Source organism: Panthera uncia, chromosome C2, assembly GCF_023721935.1.
Source record: "Panthera uncia isolate 11264 chromosome C2, Puncia_PCG_1.0, whole genome shotgun sequence".
NCBI lineage: Eukaryota > Metazoa > Chordata > Mammalia > Carnivora > Felidae > Panthera > Panthera uncia.
This window is the reverse complement of record NC_064810.1, coordinates 59,350,116-59,360,787: the sequence shown is the minus strand read 5'-3', so window position 1 is coordinate 59,360,787 and position 10,672 is coordinate 59,350,116.

Sequence of the window (10,672 nt, the reverse complement as noted above, 5' to 3'; positions counted from 1 at the left end):
AGTTATTTACTGCCATTCTCTGGTAGAAAGGAATCAATATTGGAGCCTAGTACTGGCCAATAATAAATGAATTCAGCTATTTTTCTCTTTCAAAAAATTTATGACAGCAGCAGAGTGAATTCAAACATAAGACCTAAGGCTTTCTCAGATAGTTCTCATCTATGGCAAGACCACAGTGTCATTGGGAGGAATAGGGCTGGGATAGGAAGGGACAACTATACTGTCTGGACCACTTACTGCATTTGCTAGCTTACATTTACATGCTACAACATGAGGTCCGATTCCAGGGAAAAAACACACTGAGGGGCTAGATAGGTACTTATGCAATTTAAGATGATCATAACCAAATCTTCCATTTCACAGTAAGAAATGCTAGTTTTGCTGAGACATGGAAACAAAATGTTCCTCTGTTCATACAGGGCCCTGTAAATTGGCTCCCCACACCTCCACATTTGGTCTCCACACTGTCCTGCTGAGTGTGAGCTCTGTGGAAGTTTAGAGTAGTGCGAAACAGCCATGTTGCACTCAGTCTTTGGTGCTGAAATGCAAGATTCCAGTGATGAACCCAAAGAATCGCTACCCTGGAACAGTACTGCAAAAATCATAAGGGAATATTTCTACCACACATTTGCCTCAATTCCCTTTGAAACAAAACCACTGAGCATGCCTATGTATCAGAAACCCACTGCCTCTTAACTCTTGCTCTAAACCTCTTACTGCAAGTTCAAAAGATAAAGACTTCCCTCATGAAGCACTGTTTGGCTGATGCATGGGAATGTTCCAGTCATGCTATTGAGATGGGTTCCTGGAAGGAAGATGAGAAAAATGATCTGCATTTTTCTTGATTTCTGCCCAAGCATGTCTGTTCTGTAGGCGTCCTGGAGTTCTTCCCAGAAGGCAGATCTCAAAATCTTCAATGCCAATCATGAATAAGAGCTCCATTTACTTAAAATAATTAAATTTGTTCAGTGTTGTGAGTATGAATGAAAAGTGCCAAATTAAAAGGAGCAATTGCTGATCTTCACCTACAGTGATGTCCTGAGAGAAAAGACCACCTCACTCACCACCCCCTTTCATTTCCTACACCAATCCCCTTCTATTCACCAAGGCAGTCAGGAAGTCTATGAGAGAGACAGCTGTTGGAGACTGAGGTGACATCCTGGATCTGTTAACTCCTCTATCCATTGCTCCTATATAGAATTAGAATAAGAATCTTTATCCCTCATTATCTTCCTTTGAACTTTGCCCAAAAAGACATTCCAAAAAATGCTGAGGAAAATTTTGCCAGCAACATTTATAGCTGCCCTGTGAGGATACACCATGGGATCCCAACACAGAAAGTTTAGAAATGTGGCCTTCCCTGCTACATTTATGCATTACCAGAGCAGTAGTATCATTAGATACACTATCTTCAGACGTTAAAGAAAATAAACACAGAACCATGATACTGAAAATGAGCACTTAAGACCTTGAATTTTTAATACACCTCTGCTTCATTCCACTCACACACTCTCTCTGATTTTACATGTCAGACATGCCAACCCTGGACAGTGCATATTCTTTTGATCCCCTAGCCCATGTGAGAAGACACTAAGGGTTTACATTCAAGCTGGGAGTTCCAGGTTTAGGACACATTCAATACAATTATGCCACATAACAATGTATTTATGCCTTATAAATCATAAGCAACCTTGGATATGGGACCTAACCTCTCTAGCCTCTGTATTAGTTTCCTACAGCTGACATAACAAAATACCACAGATTGGGGCTTAAATGATATACATTAATTGTTTCACAGTTCTGGAAGCTAGAAGTCCAAGTTCAACACGTCAGCAGGTTTGGTTTCTCCTGAGTCCTCTTTCCCTGACTTGCAGATGGATGCCTTTTTGTTGTGTCCTCACATGGCCTTTCCTCTCTGCATGTCTCCCTGGTATCTCTTTGTCTTTTTATAGGGACACCAGTGAGATTGGATTAAGGACACCATTTTAACTTAGTCACCTCTTTAAAGATTTTATCTCTAAATCTAGTCATGTTCTGAGGGGCTTTTAATATATGGATTTGGGGTGGGAGTAGGGGGTGGAAGGATACAATTAAATCCACAACAGCCTCTATAAAAATGGGCATCATAAGGATTTATGTAAGATGCAGACAAGAACATGAATTTAAAATTATAAGTCACCATACAAATAGTGTATCATTGATATCATAATTTTTGTCATTATAATTATTATTCTCTATGACATATTGTCAGTCTCTGGGGAAATCTGAATTTTTCACCTTTGAAGAATTATAGCACAGTGGATAAGAGAACATGCTCCAGAACTAAGATGTCTGGATCCAAATCCTGACTTCACCGTTTTTCAGCTGTGTGACCTTCAGAAATTATTTTAACCTCCCTAAGCCTCAGTTTTCCTATTTATGAATTAGGGATGTAAAAATAATACCTACCTTTCAGGATTGTTGAAAGGATTAAAAGAAAGAGCGCATTAAAAATGACTGACTAAATAGTATATGCTCAATAAACGTGGTTGTTGTTAGTAACAGCAGTATTTAAACCTTGTTGTTGCCTCTGCTTCTTTCTCAGCCAGCAGAGGTCTCCAGCATAGTCGAACTGGGACTAGCTTCCCCATGACAATCTGCAGTGCAACTGCCAAGCACATCCACTGTTGGCAGAGAAAGGAGTGAAAGAATTGCCACCCTGTCTGAAGGAAGAAGAAGAGCTCAAAAACAAGAGAACAGGGAACAGTTAGGATTCCATGGTAGGATGTTATATGGACAGATGACCATATTAAGATTAAGTTCTAGTGGTGCTTCAGAAACTGACTTTTACTTACATTGTGCTTAGTTGTATCCCGCTTTAGCCAATTCTAAAATTAGAAAATTTACTCACATAGGGGCATCAGCCACACGGTGGCTCAGTCAGTTAAGCATTCGACTCTTGATTTTGGCTCAGGTCATGACCTCATGGTTTGTGAATTTGAGCCCCATATAATGCTCTGGGTTGATAGTGCAGAGCCTGCTTGGGGATTCTCTCTCCCCCCTCTCTGCCTCTCTCTCAAAATAAAGCAAACTTAGAAAAGAAAAATTACTCACATATACCTCAGAAGAACAATGAGAATGAATCCGCAAATGATTTTGTAAAGTTTTCTGAATGCAAGGAGTGCTGTTAAACAAATATTTAACATTTCTCACAGTATTAAGCTTATCGCATCTTTATCACCAGTTATATTCCGTGCCTTGGTTTTGCTTCCACTGTAATATATTTCCTTTAACTTTCTTTTCCCAGACAAGCTTACACCTCCAAGTTCAATTATTCTGTCAATTGTGTTTTAAATTACACTGATTTATATTAACCACTTGTGGTATCGATTTGTTGATCTGTTGCTTCTTCTGTACCAATCATCTTTACACCCACCGAAACCTGCACTGGCAATTAAGCTGAGGAAGGTTAGAGTTATTCAAAAGAAATTAAAGCATTGAAGGAAAGACAGTGGAATAACTGGGATAAAAAGAGCACCGAGGAGAAAACACACATGTACTAAAAAAGCATAGCACGCAGCAGATAGAGGCTCAGAGGGAAAAGAGGAGAGCGAGATAGAAAACGAATCCTGCTTCAGCCTGCTACATCTCGCTTTCAGCACCAAGGACAGAGCCTCTGAAGGGCTGACCCAAGCACTGATCAGTTTAGGGTCCCTCCCAAGTCCTCCAGAGAAAACGCATGAATTTGAAAGCAGCTATGAAGTATGCAGTAAGGTCTAATAGGAAAGCTTTAAGAGCAGCCCACAAGTGATTTCACCTTAGAAGCAAAAATGGGTGATTTTCTTTCTGTTCATTTCCACAGTTTCTGTGTCCTAGGAAAGGCAAAGTTTGCTTTGCTTGGGCATGTCTGCTGTCAGTAAATGACTGCAGGAGCTGAGGTGCTAAACTCCACAGTCTCCAGAAATCAGAAGAAATTTTCAGGGTAAGTAATTCTTCCTTTTGTTTCTAATTTAATACACAGCATTTCCTGGAAGGTTATTTAACCAGCTTGGGGTTCTGTGGTTCTCTAAGAATATGCATTAAAACTCTGTACCCTCTCTTATTTAAAAACCTAAAATCCCCGAAGAAACTGTTGTCATTTTTCCCTCATTTCTTGAACAATAGAAACCTGTTCTCTTTCTCTTTTTCCCCCAAAATTAGATCCTCATGGGCTCTAGAGGCTATATCAAGACAGAATTAAAAGATGGAAAATAAAAAGCTGTTACTATCCCTGGGATTTGTATGGAAGTTGATTGTATTCCCCTTAAGGGTCTCACTTAATTGTAAGGGTCTGTCATTTTAAACTTCCCAATTTAGCATCCTGGTAATCCAGGGCTGAGGGTTTAGAGAGGCATTGTTTTCAATGGTCTATTTAAAGTCAGGCTGTTTCCAAGTCAGAATTCAATTATTCCCAACAGAGATATGCAGTACTTGAGATGATGATTGTGTATGTTTTCTTTAATGATAGCATATGATTTTGAGGGTATTGTTGTTGTTTAATTGTTGGACTTTCATTACTTATTGTAGCTTATTGGGTCAATGGAAGTCATTGCAATTAGGCATGCATTTAGTTTATGCATATCCAGTTCATGCATTTAGTTTAACCGAATACTATCAAAACGCACGCACAATAATAATGCAGCAATAGCAAAGTGGAACTTGGATTCTAAACTCATTCTGCATTCCTATCTGCACTTTATAGGTGAAGCCCTTTGCTTACTAATACTAAAAGGTCAGTAAGATATCCTTCCTGGGGTAAGAGTGAAGAATCACTGCTTGACACACCATTGGATCTCTTGTAGCCAAAGAGAAGCAAACATGATACGAAAAAGATTCTTACTCAGACACTTGTTTATTTTTAGTTGAACATTTTCAAAGGTCTGTATGGCTAGCAGTGAGCAGGGGTCTCAAGCAAGGTAAATACTGACAGTATCCAAATGAATGCCTGATATTAAAGCATCTATACATAAGGTTGCTTATTATAGAATATGAATTAAAGCAAATACCAAATAGGTCTTACTCAATATTAAAGTCAATACCTAATGCACTGAAGTTTGCCATTGATTATAATTTGCTTATTTATTGACTGATCTATTGAGTTCCCATTTTATCTCTGATTAGAATGATAAAATGCTTGGTCATTCGAAGTTGTGATGGAAAGTGGGAATTCTCTGCTCTATGGGGCAGGTTTAATTAGAGAAAAAAATGTATATTACCTTAGCTACTGGATCTCAGAGACTAGCTATGGTTTTTCCCTGTACAATTTCCAACAGTGTAAATATGCCCAAATGTATAAATATGCTATGTATTTCAATGCATTTGTGAATCTTCATTAGGAAAATAAACTAGACAACAATTTTCAAGAACAAAGTGCCATAGAAATGCTAAAGACTACCTCTAATAATAATGACAATGTAACTCCCACTATTTCAAATGCAGTGTGCACCTGCACTGACTTCACTGTTCTTGGTCAGGTGCTATGAACAAGATACTCTGAAAAGGCAAGGTTTTCAAATGAGTCTCTATTTCAAGTTTGTCTTCCTTACCTCAATAGTGGAGTAGTTAAGAACATAAGGTCTAGAAACAGATCTCGGGTTGAATCAGTTTCATCATTTATTATTGTATGACCCCAACAAGATACTTAACCTTTCTATTACTTACTTTCTTCATCAGCAAAATGGGAGTAATACTAGCACCTACCTCCTTTATCAGGTTGTTGTGAGATTTAAATATGAAAATGCTTACAAATTTTAGCCATAATCATCAAACTTTTCAACCAATATAGCAAATCTGCATTGAAGCCCAGAACCAGAAAAGCTATGAAGACTAGAGGTCAGAATATAACTGAGTGAAAGGTTAGAGATAGCAAAAGACAGGAATCTATGATACAGATGAAGATTTGGCCATGGAACCCTGCTATTAAGGTGTTCTGTTCTGGGTTTAGAAAAAAAACATCTCTACTTGGAAATGACTCCATACATCAATGTCCACCCCCAGAATAGACACATTAAATAAGTTGTGAGTTTGATATTTAAGGAGACTTAAGATCAAAGCTAGGCTCTATACAGCTTCCTATATAGTATATAATCTTGAGAAAGTTACTGAACCTTTCTTTGACTCGGTTTTTTAATCTATAAAAAAAAAGGATATCAATATCCACCTTCAGGGCTACTGTAAATATTAAGATTATACATGTAAAGTACCAGTGCCTGGCACGTGGTAGTAACCAGAAGAGATGATGACTACTATCTTCAGAAGGAGATTTTAGTTTTAGTTTTTATTGTGTTTGTTTTTTGCCTAATTTAATATCCTTAAGGAAAGGGAACAAATAATTAAAACCTTGTAAGCCTTAATGAGTATCTTCCTAACAAGCCTGTTATGCAACCAAGTGCCAAGGAGGCACCCCACAAATGCTCCAGGCATGAGGTAGCTCAGCCCTGAGGGACTGAGTATCAGTGAAGCAGGATATATGTCATAGTTGATGGGGACCTGACCACTCTTTGTCACTTTGCTTTTTAAAATAGATTATGCACTCACTTTCAGAGATGCTAAAATAAACTATAAAGACCAAAATAAATCAATACTTTGTAAGAAGATCAAAGGCTCATTAAAATTTGTGAGTAGTGTTATGTAGAATGAATCTTAAAAGAGTAAGGCCAGCCATAATCTTCTAGTCCTTGCCTTCTCCACTTTCTCACCTCCCATCCATTCTTAACTACTACCACTCTTTATTGAGGTCACCAGTAATCTCCTAATCTCCAGGTCCATTAGCCACTCTGCAGTGGTAGTTTACCTGACCGCTTCACTTATTCCCTCTTCTCCTTTAACAATAAAAGCCACAGTACTTCAAGTGCTTGTGCCAGGCATTATGCTAGAGTCATGATTCTCACCTGGGAGGACAATTTTGCCACCCAAATGACATTTGACAATGTCTGGAGGCATTTGTTGGTTGTCACAACCTGGGTGAAGGGAAGTGTTTCTGGTACTAGTGTGTACATGTCAGGGATGCTGCTAAAGATCCTAAAATGCACAGGACAACACCGTCCCCCAAACAAAGAATTATCCAGCCCAAATCGTCAGTACTGCCAAACCTTTACATATATAATTTTATTGATCTTCACAGTAACTCCATGGAGTGGGTATGATATCCTCATTTTGCTGATGAGGAAACCAGACTATAAATATATATTACTTAGAGAGTGATTATTAAGGTAACAAATTCTCCAGGCTCTCCTGAAACCAGTTTGCTATCTGGTAATATATTTATCAGAGGGAGAAGGAAATGAAGAAGCCCAGCCCAGCTATGTGTTACATAAGCAATCCTAGTGAAGAAGGAGGAGAAGGAGGAGAAGGAGGAGGAGGAGGAAGAGGAGGAGGAGGAGGAGGAGGAGGAGGAGGAGGAGGAGAAGGAAGAGGAGGAGGAGAAGGAAGAGGAGGAGGAGAAAGAGGAGGAGGAGGGCAAAGGGGGGAGGAGGAGGAAAGAAGGAAGGAAGGAAGGAAGGAAGGAAGGAAGGAAGGAAGGAAGAAAGAGAAAGAAAAGTTGGATAGATAGACCTAAGGAGGGAGAAAGTTGATACAATTAGCTGAGAGGCAGGGAGTAATCCAGCATCTCATTCTTATTCTGCTTCCATCCCCCACACCCACAACTCATCAGGAACTGCTTGGACAACCAAGGTTCACACCTACCTTCTACTATAAAGAATCTTAGGCCAGATATGATACAATGCAAAAATAATAATAAATCAGAAATCCATGCAGTTGTGATTCCAACATCAGGCTCAGAATTGACTTTCAGAGTTGAGGGTTTCTTTTTGTATAACTAGTCATTGACACTCAGCTGTATTATTTTTTTTTAATTTTTTTTAACGTTTATTTATTTTTGAGACAGAGAGAGACAGAGCATGAACGGGGGAGGGTCAGAGAGAGAGAGACACAGAATCTGAAACAGGCTCCAGGCTCTGAGCTGTCAGCACAGAGCCTGACGCGGGGCTTGAACTCACGGACCGTGAGATCATGACCTGAGCCAAAGTTGGCCGCCCAACCGACTGAGCCAACCAGGCGCCCCTCAGCTGTACTATTTTTAAGTAGCTATCAAACCTCAGCAGAGTAAGAAGTCCAAGATCAGAACAAATATCCCAAGGTTTTGTGCTTTATCTTACCTATCAGACAAGATGAGACTAAGATATCATTGGTCAGCTACAGACCCAATGAGAGACTAATTTCTGGCCACTACTTTTCAAAGTGGTCCAGTCACAGAAGGAAAGGTGTTCTGTGTCCAAGCCAATCTCAAAGGTGAAAATATCCTTGAACAATCAGAAAGCATTGTATTTTTCACAAAGCTCTTGGCAGCAGCACTGATATCTTCAAGGTAGCAGCTGCCCTTTCCAAATAATGAGAAAATTATAATTATTATCAAAAACTATTATTATATTTTAAAATATATTGAGTAAAAATAGTGTGCCAAGATAAAGAACAATTTTTTAAAAAACAATTCTCTGCATTCATTCCAAGTCAGCCCCTTACAATCATTTATTCATTTTAACACTTTTGCATTCCAGGATGAAACATTTCAAAATGAGGCATAAAATGACAGACATGATTAGGCCAATCCCCTCATCGAAGGAGAGCTGCAGATACAGGATTGACAGCAAATTCTGGCTACCAAGTCAGCCTCTATTTCTGCCAGGGATACGCTGGAGCGAGCATTCCTGTGTACTCCATGTCTAAATATTTTAGTTATAACCAACAAACCAGTGAATAAAATGTTTAATCCTCCTGCCTTGACAAATATACCTTCATAACCATCTGGAAGGCTAGGTTTGAATTCGGGATTCCTGGGCACTTAAAAGTTCAATGCAAAATGTGAGAGGGCATGAGAAGCTGCCTTCCATCCCAACTCCTGCCCCAAGGACACCATCCTCTTCTCTCCTTACCTCAGGCTACACCCAAGCCACTCATGTGAGGCCCCTGAAAGAGCTATTGCTTGAGCCCAGGGGCCCCAAATACACATGACACAGTCTACCCTCAGGGTGACAGATCCAAACTAGGGCCTGTGCCTTGGAAACAGGGCCCATGCATTTGGGGCAGAGAATTCTGTGACTTTGGTACCCAGAGTGTGATCCAGAATAGCAGTGTGAACTCTTGGTGGACCCATTCCTTGGCACTGTTGGAGGGGTGGGGGCATGACCTCATCCCATGGGGAGGATATGACAGAGGGGGTCCAGAATGGGACCTTCTAAAGCAAAGATTGCAGGGCAAGAGTCCCTCTTCCAGCACATAAGGCTTTGATGCACTGCTACCATTGTGACACAGGTATTTCCATATTTTTCTACAGGAGATGATGATTTTTGTCTCCTTCCCTCCCCGCGCCCATCTCTACCCAGACATGCACAAATGTGGCTCTAAGAGCCCAGAGTCTCTTCTTCAGCCCCAACAGGCTGGTGTCATGGGGGCAACGGATGGGCTCTGAGCCTTTCCCACTCTAAGTCCAAAGTCCCCACAGTTTGAGGATTAGTTCATCCCAGTGGGATCACAACACAACAACTGTTGTAGCTTTCAGATGCCAAAGGAGAGTGTTGGAAAAATCAGAAGGCCTGCATGCCAGTTCTGCTGCTAACAAGCTTTATGACCTAAGACATATTACTCACCTCTCTGGGTCTCAATTTCCCTGTTTGGAAACTGAGGGCTTTGGACCCTGTCAGAGGCTGAAAACTGATGGTCATGGGTCATTGGCCCATGGATGTGGGATTTTGCAGGTGGAAGGAGGAGGGACTCTACGGGGCTTAAATATTTTTTTTAATTGGTAACCAATCTTTTAAAATTAGGAGGTTTCAAATAAAATTCCACACATGGATTTTCCCTAAACATAAAAACCACTGTACTGCCTCTATACCCCATTACTCTTGAGTTTTTCTCCCACAAGCCAGCATCGCATTCCTACCATGCCTCATGTAAAATACAAGAGAGAGAATGGGAAACTAAAGGAAGAGACAGAGGGAGCAGGGGAAAAAGCAAACAGAGGCAACAGAGAAGAGGACAGAGGAAACAAGGAAAGCGGGATGGGAAGCTAAGGCAGACAGACCAGTAAGAGAAAAAGAGCTCACACTTACATAGCTTGCTAGGTATCATAACTTTCAATGTCTTACATACTTAATAGCTCACTTGCTAGCCACAAAAACCCTACGGGATTCCCTCCACTTTACAGAGGAGGACAATGAAGTTCAGGGAGATGCAATAACATGCCAAGGGCCCAGTGGTAGGAAGTGGCAGAGCTGGGATTCTAATCCAGCCACAGCTCTCCACCTCACGCAGAGTCCAAGCATAGCTCTCTCAATGGCCCTGCACAACCTCTCAACCTCACCCCCTTCTGCTCTGTACCTGCCTCACTTCGCTCCAGACACTCTGGTTCCCTGCCACCTTCCACACATCAGCCTGTCCTGCCTTTGTACCTGCTATCATTTCTGCTTGAACCACTCTTCCTGCAGATATCTGCATGGTTGGCTTCCTCATGTCCTCCAGGTCTTGACTCAGTTGTCCCCTTCTCCACGAGGGCTTCCTGATTACTCTGATTAAAAATTGCCCTCAGACCTTTTGGGATGAGCACTGGGTGTTGTATGGAAACCAATTTGACAATAAATTTCATATATTGAAAAAA